This window comes from Micromys minutus, assembly GCF_963924665.1.
Source record: "Micromys minutus genome assembly, chromosome: 25".
NCBI classification, from domain to species: domain Eukaryota; kingdom Metazoa; phylum Chordata; class Mammalia; order Rodentia; family Muridae; genus Micromys; species Micromys minutus.
In genome coordinates, this window is record NC_137960.1 from 23,641,477 (window position 1) to 23,661,266 (window position 19,790).

The window sequence follows — 19,790 nt, forward strand, 5'->3', positions numbered from 1 at the left end:
GTCCCCAGGCAGTCCAGAAATAGCAGCCAGTGCCAGGGTTTGCAGTGAATGTCAGGCCAGTTAACTCAGTGCTAGTAGTGCAGAAATGTGTGCCAGAGGAGAGACGGTGTCTGCCCAGGGGACTAACAGAGAAGTGGCATCAGGAGGGACAGGAACATGGAGTGGGTGGGTGTACGCATCAAGGAGTCATGAGGCATGGTGAGAAGCCAAAGGCTGAGGGGGTAAACCCACACAGCCTGTCAGCTGATAACGAGCGCTCTCAGCAGAAGAGTGACAGCCAGTGCCCATGCCCATCGGGAGACTGTCAGCTCTAAAGCCCAGAACCAGGCTGGTGCTTTGCTTAGCCCATGCCTTTCCTGAAAGCTAGACTACCAAGACCTTCCAAACCCTCTGCCACCCCCGTGTACCTAATTTGTACAAAGGTGTTGGCCGTCCTAGGAAGCAACTTTGGGGGTTCCAGGAGGTTTAGGGGTCTCTGGTAAAGAGACTTCCAAAGCCTCAAGGATGTGAAGACTCTTGGAGATTCATTTCTGGGTTTTGTTCTTTCCTCAGTGGGGCACATCTAGGTGGAGCCTCTTCCCTTGGTCTCATCTGCCTCCTGGAACCAAGGAGAGTAGGCAAAGGGAACCATAAGGGATTCTCACTGTGAGGCTGATAGGGTCTGCTGAGAACTGACTGGAGTCTGGGTCTGAGGTAGAGGCGCAGGAGGCCAGTGTGTGCCAAGAACAGGGCCAAGAGATGACACAGATAATACCGTCTTTTTCTCCGTATGGAGGCCGGCAGGTTCTCCCTGCTCCTGATTAGCTGAAAACATTAAATCTCAGGAAAGGGAAGCCACCACCCACTGGAGAGGGCTTTTTACCCCTCTGCTCCAGCATTCTTCCTGTTATATCCTGCTGCTCAAGGGAAGCCACACCCCCTTCCTTCCCTCCCACTTTTTTGCCCCACCCAGCAGTCCTGGACAGTTTTACATTAACTTGACGCAAGCTATAGTCTGAAAAGAGGAAACCTCTATGGAGAAAATGCCTCCACAAGCTCAGGCTCTAGGCAAGCCCGTAGAACATTTTCCTAATTAACTATTGATGGGGGAGGGCTGTGGTGCCATCCCTGAGCTGGTGCTCCTGGGTTCTATAAGAAAGCAGGCTGAGCAAGCCAGTAAGCAGTGCCCGTCCATGGTCTCTGCATCAGCTCCTGCCTTCAGGTTCCTGTCCTGTTTGGGTTCCTGTCCTGGCTTCCTTCAAGGATGAACAGTGCAAGGGAGTGTAAGCCAAACAGACCCTTTCCTCCCCAAGCTGCTTCTGGTAGGTGTTTCATCACAGCAACAGCAAGCCTAACAAGGACACAATGTATCCATCACTTTTCTCTTTCTCCCTCCTATCTACCCATCTGTCCGTCTGTCTGTCCATCCTCACTTCCCTGAGCCTGACGGGAAGTGAGGAAGAGATAGCTAAGCCTGCTGTACTGGCCAGTGGTCTTAGGTTTGTGTGAAGTTCATTTTATTAGCTTTTATGGGAAATCTCTGTTGAACCCCAAGTCACAATGACTTATCCTGTTTTGTTGTGGGAATGCAGAACTTTAGCACTTAGGTTTTGGTCTATGGTACATCTGAACTGTGTATGTGTGTGTGTGTGTTGATGTAAAATTTGAGACTGGTCTGTGATACTTACTAATGTGTGTGTGCATGTGTGTGTGTGTGTGAGAGAGAGAGACTGTATTGTGGAGTGTATGTGTGTGTGAGAGAGAGAGAAAGAGTGTATTGTGGTGTGTGTGTGGGTGTGTGTTTGTGTATGTGTGAGAGAAAGTGTGTGTGTGTTGTGGTGTGTGAGAGAGAGTGTGTATGTTGTGGTGTGTGTGTGCATTTGTGTGTGTGAGAGAGAGAGAGTGTGTGTGTATTGTGGTGTGTGTGAGAGACAGAGTATGTGTTGTGGGGTGTGTGTGTGAGAGAGTATGTATGTGTGTGAAAGAGTGTGTGTGTGTGTGTGTGTGTGTGTGTGTGTGTGTGTGTATGTATGTTGAGGTAAAGCTTGGATCTGTTCTGTGATATTTACTAACAAGTGTCTGTGGTGTGAAGTAAGGCTTGGAGTCTGTTTCCTTTTTTCCCTTGAACACCTGGTTCCTCCGGTCCTTAGATCTGTCACCATTGAGTTCCGTTAGGCCAGCCATCTTCTTTGTGTTCTGTGAGCTTTCTATCTGTTTTATTGGATTAAATAGCTAACATTGTGCTAATACTGCCTTTCATATATCTTACTAGTAAATCTTGAAATTTGGTATAATAAGATCTGAGATATTTTTTCTTTTACTCAGAATTGGTGTATTTGAAATTCTTTGTGCTCTCTTGTTTCGCTTTGAGCATGTGTGCTGTTTTTTGCACCGTGTTGGGCTTTGGCGGTAAAGGCTTTGAGTCTGTACCCTGTTAAATTTTCTGATTCATGGATTTGGCATGACTCTCTGTTTACTTAGATCAATTTTTAATTGCTGTGACTAATAATTTTACTTTAAGTATCCAGGAAATATACACATTTTTATTATCTCTATTCCAAACTATTTCCTGAATTTCCTGCAATTATAAATGATATTCCTAAATTTGCATTTCTAATTATTCATTTCCAGGGCATAGAAATGCGATTGATTTTTTTTTCATATTAGCCCTGAATCTTGTTACCATGCCAACCTCACTAATCAATCCTACTGTTTTTTTTTCTCTGTTGATCCATTTGGATTTTCTTTATAGGAAGATGATAAATTTACAAGAGAAAGGGAGGAAGGGAGGGAGGGAGGGAAGGAGAGAGAGAGAGAGAGAGAGAGAGAGAGAGAGAGAGAGAGAGAGAGAGAGAGAGAGCTTACTTTTGATATTTTTTTCAGCCTTATTTTATTTTTCTTGTCTGTTTGCACCAACTGGAGCCTCTCTTGAATTGTTTAGTAGAAAGAACCTTTACCTGATTTTCAGCCTCAGGTGGAAACAGAGTTTTCTACCACCACGTTGTGATATTAATTCTGAGCTCAGAGATGTCCTCACTAGGGTTCTGGATGCTCCCTTCTAGGTTTAGTTTATGATGTGGTTGGTTTTGGTGTTTTGCTTTAAATTATGAAGGAGTGGGCAATTTTGTCTAATGCCCCCCCCCCGTGTGTGTGTGTGTGTGTTCACGAGCAGGCAAGTTCGCCTGTATGTGCATGTGGAGGTCAGAGAAAGGCATTCTCCTGTATCATTCTCTGCTTTATTCTTTGAGGCAGGGTCTCTCCCTGAACCTAGAATTCCTGGGGTTGTATTTCAGTTAGACTGGCAGCCTCCCTGCCCCCAATCTTCCTGTCTCTGCTGTCTATGTGTCATGGCGCAGAGTTATAGGCACAAGCAAGGCCACACTCATTATGTGAGTGCTGAAATCTGAACTTGGGTCTTTCAGATTATGCATCAAACCCTCCTAACTACTGAGTTCTCTCTTCAGCCTAAAACCTTTTTTATATCTTTTCTTCTGTTTTGCTTAGCAAAACAATATGGTATATTGAAATTTCAATGTCAAACAACTCTGCATTCTTAAAAGAAACTTCACTAAGTCATGAATTAATCTGCTCATATATTCCCCTGTTTGGTTTACTATATCTTGTTGAGTACCATGATCTCTGCAGACATGGGTACTGACTGGAGCTTCCCCTTCCTTTCATGGCCTTGGTTTGGACATCAGGGCACTGTTTGCTCCATGAAAGAAATTAGGAAATTTTCTCCCCTTCTCTGTGACTAACGGCTTTCCATAGATTTGGTTCTGACCTGAGATGTTTTATATAATTAACCTCTGAAGCCATCTAAAGCTGGATATGAAGTGACTTAGGTGAGATTTCTCAGCAGGTAAAGGTGCTCGACTCTGGTCCCTGGGACCCCACCATGAAAAGAGAGGACTGACTTCCAAAAGTTGTTCCCATTTTCCACAAAAACACTGTGGCATGTATGAGCTCTTTGTCTGTCTGTCTGTCTGTCTGTCTCTCTCTCTCTCTCTCTCTCTCTCTCTCTCTCTCACACACACACACACACACATATATATATATATGAAGATGTAATTTAAAAGGACAGAAAACCTCAATGTGGACTCTAAGGTCAGAAACAAAAAATGTTTGTCTTTGCGTCTTTCCAGTCTGTGCTGGATTTAGGCAGAGGAATGAGGCAAGAAAAAAATAATGAAAAGCATTGTTGCATATTACATATATGTAATTGTTACATTTTATATATTAGAGAGTAAGATGTAAAGCTATTTCTGTTTTTAATAATATGTAAAATGATATATTAAGAAAACAAAGACCATGTACAATTAAAGCTAAAACACGATGTTAGGAAAGTCATGCAATCTGAGAATCACACACAGGCAAATTGACGGTGCCTCTTTATGCCAGCACAAAGTTAGCAAAAAATGAAATAATCGATTCTGTGTGTAATCATATAAAAAAGAATAAAAAATATTTTAAAAGTTCTTAGAAATAACTTTAGGTCAAAGAAGGAAGATATTTTCACACACAGAGATGACAGAATACTGTTTTAAGACACTGAAGAGCAGGATAAATGGAAAAGAACCCACATTCGGGAATTGCAATATCCAATATTGTTGAAAAGGCAGAGCTTCCTCGAGTGGAAATTTCCTTCTAAAAGTCACTAGGCAATGTAGAAGACTCAAAATATGCAAAACAAAGCAGCTGAACCTCAGCTGCTCTCCATGACCCCTTCATGTCTTCAACACCGGTACCACCTGGGTGACTCTCACACGTTACCAAGTCCAGCTGCAGCAGGAGGTACCGCCTTGGCTATCTCTGGAACACAGCTTCTTTGTGATCTCAGAAAGCACTTCCCAGAAGATTGAGAATCAGTGTTGCTGGTCTCTTCTTAGTCACCGCTGATTTCTTAGCTCCAACTAAGCAGCATCAATTGGCCCAGTAGTCCCTTCCATTCTTAACACTAAGGTTAAAGCCGTGAGGCCAAACCTGTTGAGTTCTGCTGCTTGCTGGGGCTGGAACTGCCCCTTGCCCTTTATTTTATCACCAGCTTTCTGTTTTCCAACTCTGTCACCGCCTACGCTTGACTGTTGTGAAACTTGTTCTGTAGATTGACCTTGAACTCGGAGATCTACATGGCTGTCTCCTGGGATGTGTGTACCACCATGCCTGGACATAAATTTAGCTGAGTGTGATCTTTCCCCAAAGACCTACTCCCTTAATCTGTTATCTCTTACAACATAAGATTCAATTCCATTTTACTTCCCGGTATCCCTTTAATACTTGAACCATATGTTTTATATTTTTCCTTTATCAGCTTGTTCCTTTTCATTAAAATGCTCTTCATAAAAGTGAACTTCAGTAACCACACAACAGAATCTATACCAAGCTGTTTTGAGACTTCCTTTTTCAAAGCACTTCATCTAAATCTCTTCACCTTAGCCTCAGGCAGACTCTTTGGACAATGGCAAAAATAGCCACATTCTTCATCAAAATACCACAAAACAGTTTCTATGCCACATACTGAAATTCTTCTCCACTGAAACCTCTTGGGCCAGGCCTACACCATTCAAATCACTCTGAGCAATAGTCTTCCATATTCCTATTCGGATAGAAAGGTGACTGTTTAGCTGTCCTGGTACTTCTTACCACCATTGATTGAAAAGTGCCTGTGTCTTTGTTGAAGATTGCCTGACCATGGTTTGCATATCTTTGTCCCAGGGAATGGCACTATTAGGAGGTGTGGACTTGTTGGAGTAGGTTCTACTGCTGTCCAAATCCAAAGTCCCAAAATCCACATCCTTCCAAACAAAAGCATGGTCAGGCTTATCACAGCAACATTCCACTCCTGGTACTAACTTCTGTCTTAGTTAAGGTTTTACTGCTGTGAACAGACACTATGACCACAGCAACTCTTAGAATGATAACATTTAATTGGGGCTGGTTTACAGGTTGTTGAGAGGTTCCATTATTTTCAAGAGCATGGAAGCACCCAGGCAGGCATGGTACAAGAGGATCTGAGAGTTCTACATCTTCCTCTGAAGGCTGCTAGGAAAATGCTGGCTTCTAGGCAGCTAGGATGAGGGTATTAAACTCCGTACCCACAGTGACACACCTACAAACCAGCACACATACTATAGTTAAGACAGCATGGTCCCATGGCACAAAGGATCACGTGCAGATTAATGGTAAATAATTGAAAATTCAGAAATGAATCCATGTGTTTGTGGTCAGGCAATCTTCAACAAAGACACAGGTACTATTCAGTGGTGGTGAGAGGTATCAGAACAACTAAACAGTCACAGCCAAAGATGAAGGGGCCATCCTTCAGGCTGCAGGGAGAAATTAGCTGGACTCATCTAAAATCTTAATGCATGGGCAAGACAATAAAACTCCTGGGAAGAAACATGGTTATGACTTTTCTTGACCTTGGATTAAGCAATGGTTCCTTAGTTATGACCTAAAAGACAAAACCATATTAAAGAACAGATTACTCAGGTGTCATCAAAGTGATGAAGTTGTGCACAAAAAGACACGATAAAGAAAGGGAAAGGGAGATTGGCAAGATGGCTCAGTGGTTAAGAGCACTGACTGCTCTTTCAGAGGTCCTGAGTTCAATTCCCAGCACCCACATGGTGGCTCACAAACATCTGTAATGGGGTTTGACACCCTTTCTAGTGTGTCTGAAGATAGCAACACTGTACTTATATAAAAATAAATTTTTTAAAAAAGTAAATGTGGAGGAGAGTGGGGGTGGAGAAGCTCCTGGGCTAAGAGAAAATGTTCTGCAGATCACAGAAATAAGGACAAAAGCAAGAAAATAAAACATAGGCTTATACTTGTCAAGGAATGTTGGTAGCAGCACTGGTCACAATAGTCAAAATGTAGAAAAGAAGGCAAACATTTCTTGAGTAGTAAGTGAACAGGTGCGATGTGTCCATGCGATGGAACATTATTTTGGACATCAACAGGAGTAGAGTGCACATAGTCTAATCTTGAAAAAACTATTTTAAGTGAAAAAGACAAAGAATAAAAATTGTCATTCGTCATATTATTCCATCCTTACACACACACACACACACACACAAACACACACACACACACACACACACACACACACATCTGTCCATGGGACAGAGAAAAGGCTAGTCAGGGTGGGATTCGTGGCGGCATAGTCCTTGGCACATGCATTTAAAGTGATGAATCTGGTGCTATATAGAAATGTATAAATTTTATCCTAACGGAGAATAGATTCTTCTGAATTTTATTTCTCCAGAAGCAGGAGTGAACTGGTTTTGGGCATTCCTTGCAGTCACTTTGCCTGTTTTCGCCTGAGCCGTTGAATTTATCCGCCAACGCTTCTGTAGAGCAGATTTTCCAGCCTCTCTCTCATCCCTGATAGTTTTCCTCATCAGTGTACTCAGTGGGTTTTAAGTTTTAATACTTTCAAAACAATCAGGTTTTGCTCTCTCCCTTTTCCTCCCTTCCCCTCCCTTCCCCTCCCCTCTCCTTCCCTCTCCTCCCCTTCCCTTATCTCGCCTCTCCTCCCCTCTCCTCTTCTCCCTTCCCCTCTTCCTTATTCCCACTGTCATCTTTCCAAATTAAAACATTATCCTTTTAGCTCTTATTTTTCCTCCTGTTTACTGTTGATTTATGTCTCTAATTTCCTGGGGGTAAAATTTACCCAACTGACCTGGGGCATCTAAGTTGTCTTTTAGGGCTACTGGCTTCCTCCTTCTCAGAGTCCTCTTCTGTCTTTGTTTTTATGTGCATGAGAGTTTTGCCTGAAGGTATTTCTGTGCACCTTGTGTGTGAGTTGACATGTGTGTGCTGGGAATTGAACCTGGGTTCCACGGAAGAGCAGCGAGTGCCTCTGAAGCGCTGAGCCATCCCTGCAGCTCCATGTGCGCTCATTTTGATAGTCTGTCTCCGTGCTCTGTCAGCGCAGAGATCTGCTTTCCCCCATGGCTTTCCTCGCTCGCCCATCATTTATTCAGGAGTAGAGCACTTAATTACCAATCACTTGGGGGATTTTGCAGCTATCCCTCTGTTATCGATTTCCACTTTATTATGTCATGTTCACAGAACATACTTTCTGTGACTTTGGTCTCCCTGGTTTTGTTTGATGCCTGGACTCTGCCATAAAGGGCGCATGCGCTCCACTGCTGTTGGATGTCAAGCTCCATAAATGTCAATTAGGTCAAGTTGATGGGTACTATTGTGAGACTCTTCTCTATTCACACTGATTTTCTGTGTCCTGACAATTGCTGAGAGAAATGCTGTGATTTCCAACAATCACCGTCGATTTGTCTGCCTGCTTCTTGTCTCTATCTTTAGCTGTTCCACTCTAGTTGGAAGTGCTAATGCTTGGTGCATACATATTTAGGGTTGTGGCAGCTTCTTGATTAAGTGGCCTATTTATCAGTGTGAAGCGTCTCTCTCTCCAGCCCTGGTCACAGACCTGGTTCTGAAGTTGACTCTGTGCAGCATGACCACATCGCCATTCTTTGGGTTAAGGTTCATACTGTAAATATTTGTCCATCTCTTGATGTTTGGGTGACCCTAACCATTGACAGCTGAACCTCCTCCACAGACACTGTTTCTCTTTTGCCGACTTCGCTGCAGCTTCGGGTTCTTGTGGTCAACACAGAGCTGGAACTTTCCTTCCTGTGGTTTTACCTCATAGCTGGAATAGTTGGATCATTTTTAACTTTATGTAAGCATTAATATCATTGGTTGATTTTGTATTTCATATCTATCTCTAGATATAAGAGATACAGGTATAATCACGCTTCTGACATCCCTGCCGTCGGTCAGCTCTGAATCTGTTGCTGCTGGTTGACTTCCCTCCACAATATGGATTCCAGCTAAATGGTGGCCACTGTGGATTTCTGTTTGCTTGCTTGATTTGGTTTTTGATATCCCTATGTAGTCATCGATGCATATAGATAGAGAGATAGATAGGCAGGCATATAGATATAGAGATAGGAATAAATATAGATGTGTGTGTGTGTGTGTGTGAGAGAGAGAGAGAGAGAGAGAGAGAGAGAGAGAGAGAGAGAGAGAGAGAATAGGATCATACGTGCCAAGAGTTCAGAGGACAACCTTAGGGTTGGGCCTTGGCTTCCACCTTGTTTGAGTGGATTCATGGCAGCCGAGCATGCCAGACTCACTGGCTCAGGACCTTCCCGGGGTACTCCTGTCTCCGCCTCCCACCTCGCAGAAGGGATGCTGCACTGCAGGCCACTGGTATTGTCTATCTGTACATGGGTGCTGGGAGTCTAAACTCACATCCTCATGCCTGAGCCCTCGGTGTTTTATCCTCCAAGACATCTCCCCAGTTCGCCTGTGATCCCCAAGTTCGGGTAATAGAGGCAAGGGGTCCCAGAATAAGGTGGGATGATGTCAGAGTGTGACTCCGAGCAAGACTCCGACGTCATCTTCTGCACCTGCTTGCACAGGCGAAGAAGATACATAGAAAATTTCCAAACATCTGGAAAATAAAATAAAACGCTTCTAAATAGACTTTGGGTCAAAGAAGAAACCAAAAAGGAAGTTTAACAAAAAGTGAGAAGAAAGGAAATTTAACAAAAAGTGAGATCACCTTTTACTCTTCCTTTTCAAAGCAGGTGGACTCATTAAAAAAGATAATACATAATATTGCTCCCGTGTGATGGGTCTCCTGCACTGTTGGGGGGAGGGGGTAATTTGCAGTCCAAAAGAAGCACTTTGGCGTTGTATATTGGATTTAAAATGATGGCATCCTCTGATCCAGGAGGTCCACTTTCCAACTCCCTACCTTCCAGTACGGCTGTAGGTGTTCACCATGGAGTAAGGAAGAGACAGCTTCACTGCCATCAGGCGTACCTGCAAAAGTCAATATGGCGCACACAGGGTGTGATGACTTTTATAGATAGCCATTGAGAGAATCTACAGCCACTTGGAAGGTGGAGGACTTGGGGATCAGAGGTTCCAGATCATTTTCAGAGGGGGCTCAGAGGTTAAGAGCACTTTCGACCCTTGCAGAAGACATACGTGCAAGCAGAAGACACACACACACACACACACACACACACACACACAAATAAATAAACGTTTATAAAAACTATAAATAGCAAGGTTATCTTCAGCTACACAGTGAACTTGAGACCAACCTATGATCAAAATTAATTAATTAAATAAATAAAAAATAAATACTCTATTTCCTTCAGGGCTCAAAGTTGCAACATATCTGTGGGGGTGCAGTTCAATAGGTCAGTGACACATTTGTGTCTGTGACCTTTCCCCTCAATAATCCAGACATCAAGAATAGAAATATACAGACAAATGCAAATGTTAAGATCACTGTGGGGGTGCACTCTGAGGTTTCAGAAGCTGAAGGCAGGCGGGGTGGCGGTGGCACACGCCTTCAACCCCAGCATTCAGGAGGCAGAGGCAGGTGGGTCTCTGAGTTCAAGGTCAGCCCAGTCTACAGAGCGAGTTCCAGGACAGCCAGGGCTACACAGAGAAACCCGGTCTCAAAAACCAAAACAAAGGAATAAATGAGCAAGGCCAGTGGCCCAGTGGCTCTCCTCCTCCTGCCTGCAGATCTGCATGTCGAACTCTCAGCTCCTTCTCCAGCACCATGTCTGTCTGTGTGCTGCCACAATTCCCACAGTGACAGTTCTCAGCCTTCCCAGTGCTGCAAGCAACTCTTTAAGACAGTTCTTTTTCATGTTGAGCCAACTCCCAGCCATAAAATGGTTTTCGTTGCCACTTCGTAACTGTGATCTCCCTTTGGTTACGAGTTAAAATGTAAATATTGTGTTTTCCAATGGCCTTAGGCGCGCCCTGTAAAGAAGGGTCACGATCCCCCAGTTGAGAATGACTGTTCTCTGATAGTAATGGACTAAACCCCTGAAACTGTGAGCCATCCCCGACTAAACGCTTTCGGTTTTTAAGAGTTGCTGTGGTCACGGTGTCTCTTCACAAAAGTGGAACACTAAGACCACCACCTGAGAGGCCCATCTGAGAACCTGACCTAGCCACGAGAACCCTGAAAAAACATGGCCTCCGAGGGAAGAGTGTCATCTCACACCAGCAAGAGGAGAGTGGAGCAAAGGAAGACCGTCTAAACGAACATGGGTTTCAGGCGGCCAAAACTCACCAATATTATCAGTGAGCTAATTGTAGTAACCTGTGTCGGGTAAGAAGATGTCAACAGCAAGAAAAATGTTGCCAGGTTATGGGAACTCTGTGCTCCTCAAATTTTCTTTAAATCTAAGACTGTTTGAAAAATATAGGCTGTTGGGGAAAAGAAGAGAGTTTGACAGTATTTGATAGCTTATCAGAATTCATGGGCTGCTGCTACTCAGCTTAGGGACAAATGCAGCAATAAACACTTACAGCCGAGAAAGACAGCATTCTCAAATCAATACCTTCAACTTACCACTTTTGAGAAGCCAGGAAAAGGAAAGCAAATAAAAGTAGACAGATGGGGGGAAAGTATTACAGTGGAAATCTATGAAGTCAACAACAGAAAAAAACAATAGAAGAAGCCGATGAAGCCAGAAGTTGGTTCTCTCAGAAGATCAATAAAATCGCTAAACTCTGACAAGACTAGGAAAAAAGAGGGCACACAAAAATAAAAAAATGCCAGAGATCAGTTATCAGAACAGTTATCATCACAAACTCTAAAGATGTGGTAAGGGTAAAGTCGGCAGCATTATGTTATGCTGATAACATCTACAATTCAGGTGAGGAGGATGCATGTCCTCTGTGACTGGAGGTGCTGCAGAGATGGCGCAGACACTAAGAGTGTGCACCACTCTTGCAGAAGGCTTGGGTTCCGTTCTCAGTGCCCAAGACTCACGTCTATCTATAACTCCAGGGGATCTAATGCCCTCTTCTGGTCTCTGTAAAATGGCACATGGGGATAGACTCTCCCCCTCTTCCTCTCCCTCCTCCTCTCCCTCCCCCTCTCCCTTCTCCTCTCTCTCCCCCTTTTCTTTTCCCTTTCCCTTCCCCTCTCCCTCCTCCTCTCCCTCCCCCTCTCCCTTCTCCTCTCCCTCTCCCTTCTCCTCTCCCTCCCCCTCTTCCTCTCCCTCCCCCTCTTCCTCTCCCTCCCCCTCTTCCTTCTCCTCTTCCTCTCCCTCCCCCTCTTCCTTCTCCTCTCCCTCCCCCTCTCCCTCCCCCTCTACCTCCCCCTCCCCCTCTCCCTTCTCCTCTCCCTCCCCCTCTTCCTCTCCCTCCCCCTCTCCCTCCCCCTCTTCCTCTCCCTCCCCCTCTTCCTCTCCCTCCCCCTCTCCCTCCCCTTCTTCCTTCTCCTCTCCCTCCCCCTCTCCCTCCCCCTCTTCCTCTCCCTCCCCCTTTCCCTCTCCCTCCCCCTCCCCATTCCCCTTCCCTTCCCTCTCTCTGTCCTTCACTTTCACACACACAAACACACACAAACTCTCTTCTCTCTCCCTCTCCCTCCCCCCACCTCTCTCTCACACACACACTCATACTCTCTCACACACATACCCTGAACTACACTACACATGGTTTTAAAAATGAAAACAACAAAACCATTTTTAAAAGTTGTTTTATAGGCATCAGACCTGAGGAGACAGCACTCCAGAACAGCCCATATTCATGAATGAGAGTGAGGTTTTTCCACACTTTCCGGAGAAAGTTCCAGGCGACCTTGCTCCTCTTTTGAGTGGCTATGGGCAAAATAAGACCAGTTCAGCAAAACTCTTGGAAAAGACAGAAGAAGGCACATTTCCCACCGAGTCACCCTGGTAGCAAAGCTGAAGCCTGCGAAGGTGCGTCCCTTTGAGTCCGGCTGCCTTGGGTCTGGATTCATTCATTTCTTTGGCTTCCTCTTCTCCCGATTTTCTTTCTGTTTCTTCTGATTTGGTTTCACGAGGATCCTCAGATCCACACATTTACAATCCTATCTAAGTTGCAAAGGTTTTAAACACGACTTGTTAAAAAAAATGTTCCCTCATAAAGAGGAACATATATGGCCCCCATGGCTGGAGCCTGCCCCAAACCCTGTTTTGATCCTGCATTCCCATCCCCCCTCCCCCATGTTTCTTTTTGTAGTTTTTCCTGGTATCTCTTCACAGTCGCTGCCTTCTCCCCACTTCACCTCCATCCATTTCGGATACTAGAGGGGTTTTCTTTCTCATCTTTAACTTTTTCTCCCTTTTGTTTGTTCTGGGTTTTTTTTGTTGTTGTTTGTTTGTTTGTTTTCTCCCCGTTTGGTGTGACCACACTCTACTCTTGCTTTATAAAAACCCTTGAAGTATTTTAGTGTCCCCATCTGCCACCCTGGTCTGAGTATGACATCCACCTTTCTCTTTTCCTGCTTCTTTGCACACCTACATGGGTGCATCTTCTAGTAAGATCTGTGTGCTAGTCTGGACAGTTTATACCTTACTTTTACATAGAAAAGGATGCTTTCCTTACCATTTTAAACAGCGTTTCTCAGTGCAGGAGAGTCCTGGTACTCTCCAGGTAGACCAGGCTAGTCCTGAAACTCTCTAAGTAGACCAGGCTAGCCTCCGACTTAGAGAGCTGCCTTTCTGTGCCTCCCAAGTGCTGGGATTAAAGGCATACATAACTACACCAAGCTTGAAGAGGATTCTTTTCCAATGTAATTAAGTTTACTAATCATTTGGCCTTAAAGGGGATGATTATACCAAATTACATGGACCATCTAGTGTAATTACGTGAGTCTCTAAAAGCAAGGATGTCTGAGATGGCTCAGCAGTTATGGGCACTTACTGGTCTTGGAGAGAACCTGAGTTAAGTTCCCAGCATCTTCGAGGAGGTTCACAACCACCTTTAACTCCACTTCTAGGAAATCCAGTGACCTCTTCTGGACTCTGAGGACTCCTGGGTACACGTACTGCCCAAGAACTCACAGAGGTGCACACATGTATACAGGAGTAATGTAAATAAGCCCATTTGAAGCATAAATGTTGTGAGGTCAGGAGATTTTTGACATATGATAAAGTATGTATTATGTATTATGGGATGTATTATGTATTATGCTGTATGTATTATGGGATGGATCGCTGCTTTGAGGTTGGTTAGGATACCATGCCAGGAATGAGAGCAATCTCAAGGATCTGTGGACAGGCCTAGCTGGCAGGAACCGAAGAAATGGGGGTCTTGGGGCTACAGCACTAAGAACTGAGGTTGTGCCAGGGCATGGTGGCAAACTCCTTTAATTCCAGCACTCAGAAGCAGAGGCAGGCAGATCTCTGTAAGTTCGAGGCTAGCCTGGTCTACAGTTTCAGGACAGCTAGGGCCACATAGAGAAACCTTGTCTCAAACAAAACCAAACCAGCCAATCAAACAGCAACAAAAACCTACGAACAAACAGACAGACAGACAAAGGACTAGACTTGAGCTTAGAAGATGACCCAACAATGTGGCTGAGAACTCGGCAAACGGATGTCCCGACTCCAGCAATCTGAAACTAGAAGCAGAACCCAACAGAGCAAGGCAGTGCCCAGAAACCCTTCTGTAAGAGGAGAAGCCAATGCTTCCTGAAGCTGCTAGCTTCATTGCAATTTCTTAAGCCAGTAAGCAAGTCCTGATGTGCCCGGCGGTTTTTCTTTGGATGCCAGCCATTGTAAACCGTTCCCGTTTGGTGTGTGTGCATATGATCCCTGCACATTCTCCTCAGTTTGATCCTGTTGTTACGTGGGTCCTATCATGAATCTTTCAAGCCCAGGTCCAGAGCATCTTACGTCAGCCTCACCACCAAAGTGACAGACCTCTGGAGACAGCAGGACAAGATTTTCTGTCCTATCGGAGGTTGACAGGTACGATTCCCAGCCCTGTGGAGCTCTGGTGCTTGCTGGCTCATTCTTTTTCTGATCGCACAAGGCTTTCTTTTATAGTTATTAGCCAAAGTCCCACGAGGACCTTCCAGGCCCCTGGTGCTCTCCTTCACATATAGACATGCTATGTTCCCACAGATGCCAGCCGCCTCTGCATTGGCATCTGTGGCACCAACTCAGACAGGGAGCCTCAGGGAACATCTCTAATATTAAAACATGGGTCCAAAGCCAGGCTTTCTCAGGGTCTGACCCAGGCCCTGACAATTTAGAAAAGCCTGCTCATATTCAGTGAGGAATGAGACTTGTCACCCTGGAAATCTACAAAAATGTTTGGGGATGGGGAGATGGTCTGCCTGTAAAGTGCTTGCCCAGAAGGTGTGAGTTCAGGCTTCCGGTGCCCATGTACAAAGACAGACATGATGCACACCAGTAGTCTGTGTGTGTGTGTGGGGGGAGAAGCTCCAGATTCAGTGAGAGATACTTTCTTAAAAAACAAAATGGTAAGAGCTAGAGAGATGGCTCAGTGGTTAGAAGCACTGGCTATTCTTCCGGAGGACTGAGATTCAATCTCCAGCACCCACATGGCCACTCACAACTGCCTTTAACTTCCAGAGCTAACACTGTCACACAGACATACGTGCGGAGAAGACACCCAGTCTCCCACCCAAGTGCACACATGTGTGTGCACACACACTGCATGTTCTCAGAGGGAACCCACTGCTTGCTAAGCACACAAATGGGCCAGCATTTTCTATTAGTTGTGACGAGCATGAGGTTTGGGGAACAACATCTGCCCCGAGAAAGGCTCACGGGGCTCTGTGCACTGTCACATTCCTGTGCCCCCCTTGATCCTGAAATGGGACCTGGGCTGCCTTGACCCGATTGACTCATGGCCCAGGAGACAGTTGGGCTCAATTCCTCATGGCAGGCTCAGTGCCCTCTTGTTTTATTTCCCCCCTTTTGATTTTGTTGCTGCTGAGCTCTGGGGCTCCCACTCTCACCCTAAGGGGGGCCCTTCTCCGGGTGGCACAGCTAAAGCTACCAGAAGCAGCAGAGTGGCAGGAGAAGTGGCTTCCCTGGGTCCTCCAGCCCCACCCGGGAGGCTCGACTCACACAGGCATGAGTGCTCTCAAGAGAAAGATAGAGCTGGTGGATCCTTACACAGTCTTTCCCCGACGTATTTTCAGTGTGTGTCTACATTTGCCCCTGTATGCACAGGTGCTTGTGTGTGCGTGAGTGTGCAGGCACTAGCCAGTGGTTGATCTCGGGAGCCTTCCTGACACAGGGTCCTCACTAGGACTTTGGGATCCCCGATTTCAGGCTGGCTGGCCAGTGAGACTCAGAAATCTTCCCACCTCTAGCTCTACTGCTCTTGGATTACAAGGGCTGCCATTAAGAGGGGGTTTTGTTTGTTTTTAACTGTGCATTGGGGATCAAATCCAGGTCTTCGTACTTGAGCGTACCTCTCCTGGGACCCATCATGCCTCTAGCCCACTGGTAGTGCAAGCTCAGCCGGGCGGTGACTGTGAAGGTCTCTCAGCAAGTTACAGCAGAGATGAGGGCTACACGGGCAGGGAGGGCTGCTGCTCTGGACAAGAGAAGGCTGCTCCATCCTGGCTCACCCTCCCTTCCAGGGACTGTGATTGAGGCGTGTGGTTCCCTTGGAAACAGTGCTCCTTGTCTCCTGGGGTCAGAATCACTTAATCTGTAGTTATAGCAATTTTGATACTAGTGGGGGGGACCCCAGATCCCTGCACATCCCCACACCACCCGCCACACTCCTCCTCCTTATCATCATCATTTTCCAAAGCATGCAGAGCATCTCTCCTCATTCTCACACTCAGCTTCCCAGGGTGTGTGCATGCACATGCGAGAACACACATACATACATACATACACACACACACACACACAGGGTGTGTGTGTGTGTGTGTGTGTGTGTGTGTTCGAGAGAGCACTTTCTCCCAAGCTCAGACAGCTGCTAATGACTCTGTTTTCTAGCCGTCAACTGAAAACCTGAACAGGAACTGAAAAGGAACAATCACAACCCCACCAATTACCTCCTCTTGGGGCTCGAGGTTTCCCGAGAGCCAGCACACCCTCCCTTCTCAAAGGCTACATTACAATCAGATTAGGAGTGGGGAGGAGGAAACTGGCCAGGCAGTCCATTTTCTTTGCTCTCCTTGGTTTAAGAGACTCCCAGTGGTACAGGGAAAAATCAAGGTTGTGTTGGAGCATGATTCTGGACAGCATCATCCTCTGTCTGCATCCCGAGCTGCCCCTGAACTAGAAACCCACTGTGACTCCCTCACACCCTGGGGTCCAGTTGGTTGGTACTGAATAAAGGGTTATAGGGTCTCAAGGAAGCAGAGGTAAACACTCACTCCCAGAGCAGAGATGGCCAGAGCCCCTCAGCACGCCCTCCTTCTGACCACAGAAACAGCTGGCATGGAGGAGGAAAAGGAAAGGCTGCTGAGTGTCATGAGGGTTAGGGGGACCCAAGCACAGGGTGGAAGGTGACATCGCCAACACCAGGAAGCAGATGCTGAGGTGGATCTACAGTTTGAGGTCACGCCAAGAAACTCGGGGAGAATATGCCACCAAAATGGTCAATCACAAATAAAAACAACAAAGGGGCACATGGCCACACTTGGAGCCTGGAGTTTCTGGAAGCCTAACAGTAGCAGAGATTAGGGGGGCAGAGAAAGGGGGAGCCCTCAAGTCCTGCCCAGGGTCCTTTTCCCTCAGAGAAGTCCATTGGGGGTCTGAGGAAGTCCTGAATGGCGAGGGTGGGGATAGACATTGAAATGGCTCTTTTCCAAAAATGGTGACACAAATGTGTGTCTCTGTAGGGAAGTCAAGACTGTAGACAGATGCATCGGTGTTCTGCCCACAGACTCACCATCCCGTCACACCTTCCAGGCAGTGTGTCACACTTCCCTATCAGTCCCCGAGCCATTGGGAGCTACTCTATTGTTTTGTGTAGGGCAGGGAAGCAATGCAGGGGTGGGGTGGAGTGAGGGTACCCATGCGTGCATGCATGTCACATGGGACAGCACAAGGCCAGAGGACACCCTCAAGTGTCATTCTTTAGACACTATCCACCTCCTTTCTGAAATAGGGTCACTCACCGGCCTGGAACTCACCAAGTAGGTTAGGCTGGCCGGCCAGTGAGCCCCAGGGTCAGCCTGTCTCCATCTGCCCATGTGGGTTGGAAACATGGGCTCATCTGGTTCTTTTCAGATGAGTCCTGGGGAACTGGACTTAGTTCTTTCTGCTTTCGAGGCAAGCACCAAACTGAGTTATCCCCTCCCAGCCTCCACTTTGTTCTTTCTAATGGCTGCATAGTTTCATCTCCCAGATAGGCAGCCAGCCAGCTAGTGCCAGAGCCTTAATCTGCTCCTATGCAATCTTGCAAGGAATCTCCCAGGGCATATGCTTTGAGTTGCGTGGTCAAATCCCTAAAGGCAAATGCATATGCATTCCAACTTTTGATGTATGTTATTAAATATCCCCTCAAATATATTGAAGCAATTTACACATTTAACAGGCACGTAGGCAAGCTCGTGCCGTATCTTTGTCAGCATTCGCTTCCTTCACTTTAATTTCTGCTAATCGCATGATCTACCGATTTAATCTCATTATTGCTTCGCATTAATCATGAGAGATGGAGCATATTTCCTATGCTTGTTGGCCTCTTGCATTTCCTGTCTCTAAAAACCACACATTCGTTTCCCTTGACTCATTTCTCCTGGTTTGGATGTCTCTTTCTTACCGGTTTGCAAAACCTATTTGTATAAATAGACAAAATGAATTTCCTGGCATATCTGTAGCAGAGACTTTTGTAATTGGCTGTTTCACTTTGGAGAGATATTTTTCTAATAGACACATTTAAAATTGTATAGGGAGCCAAGAACGATTTTATTATTTTATTTTTTTTATGTTTTCTGGACAGTTAGCTAGTTTAGATGACTTCGTCTTCTCCTGACATAAATGAATGATCTCGGAGGCTTCTGGGGGAAGCTGCAGATACGGTTGCAAAGACTTAGACAGGAATGTCTGAGGGACCATGCTACTCATGAGCGGGGCAGGAGGATCTGTGTTCCTAAGAAAAAAGATGTATCCCAGCAACGCCACACTTGATTTATGCTAGCACCAAGCAGAACAGAGGAAAGGATCACACATCACACAAGAGCCATGGAAAGTCACAAGAAGCCTGCCCTGTCCTGCTCCCACTTTGTGAGGCTCACAGGTCTCCGGGCTTCCTGGTTAGCCAGTCTCATGATGAGGGTTTGGGGTTGATTTCTGGCAGCTTGGGTCCTGTGGCTGCCGGAGCAAAGACTTTCTTCCAGGGCACAGTGAGAAACCTGTGGACTCTCCGTGTGCATCTGGAGCCGGTTAATTTTTTCATCATGTTTTTCCCATGTCAGTTTACCCAGAAATCCTAGAAGCAGCCAGCCAGCATTGTCATCTGCCTCAGCTTTCCACAAGTTGCCAAAAGCTTCACGTATGGAGTCACTAAATTCCTTGCTCCTCACAATAACAAGGCCTTCAGATATTTCCAGCCGTGGGCTCTCAGTGTTCATCTTGCTATCCGGGAGGCTTTGGCAACTGTAGGTATCGGCAAGTTGGAAAGTTTGTACAGAATACTTTCAATGTACCTTAAAAATTCATCCTTATAATTCTGGCTCTCTGGAATCGTGCATGGCACTACAATCTGTATTAGTCAGTGTTTTCTACAGGAGCAGAACTGGTAGAAAACATATACATCACATCATATACATCGTATACTTGAGATTTATTAGACTTACAGGCATTAGTTCGGGGAGTCCAATACACAGCTGCCTCACAGTGGGAAGACTGAGGTTCCCGTAACTGTTCAGTTCATGAAGGTGGATGCCTTGTCTCATCAGATACTCTGAGGATTCTGCTGTGCCCAGGTCCCTGGCTGGCTAAATGACTGTATTGAAAAGAGATCTAATAGTAAGTCAGTACCAA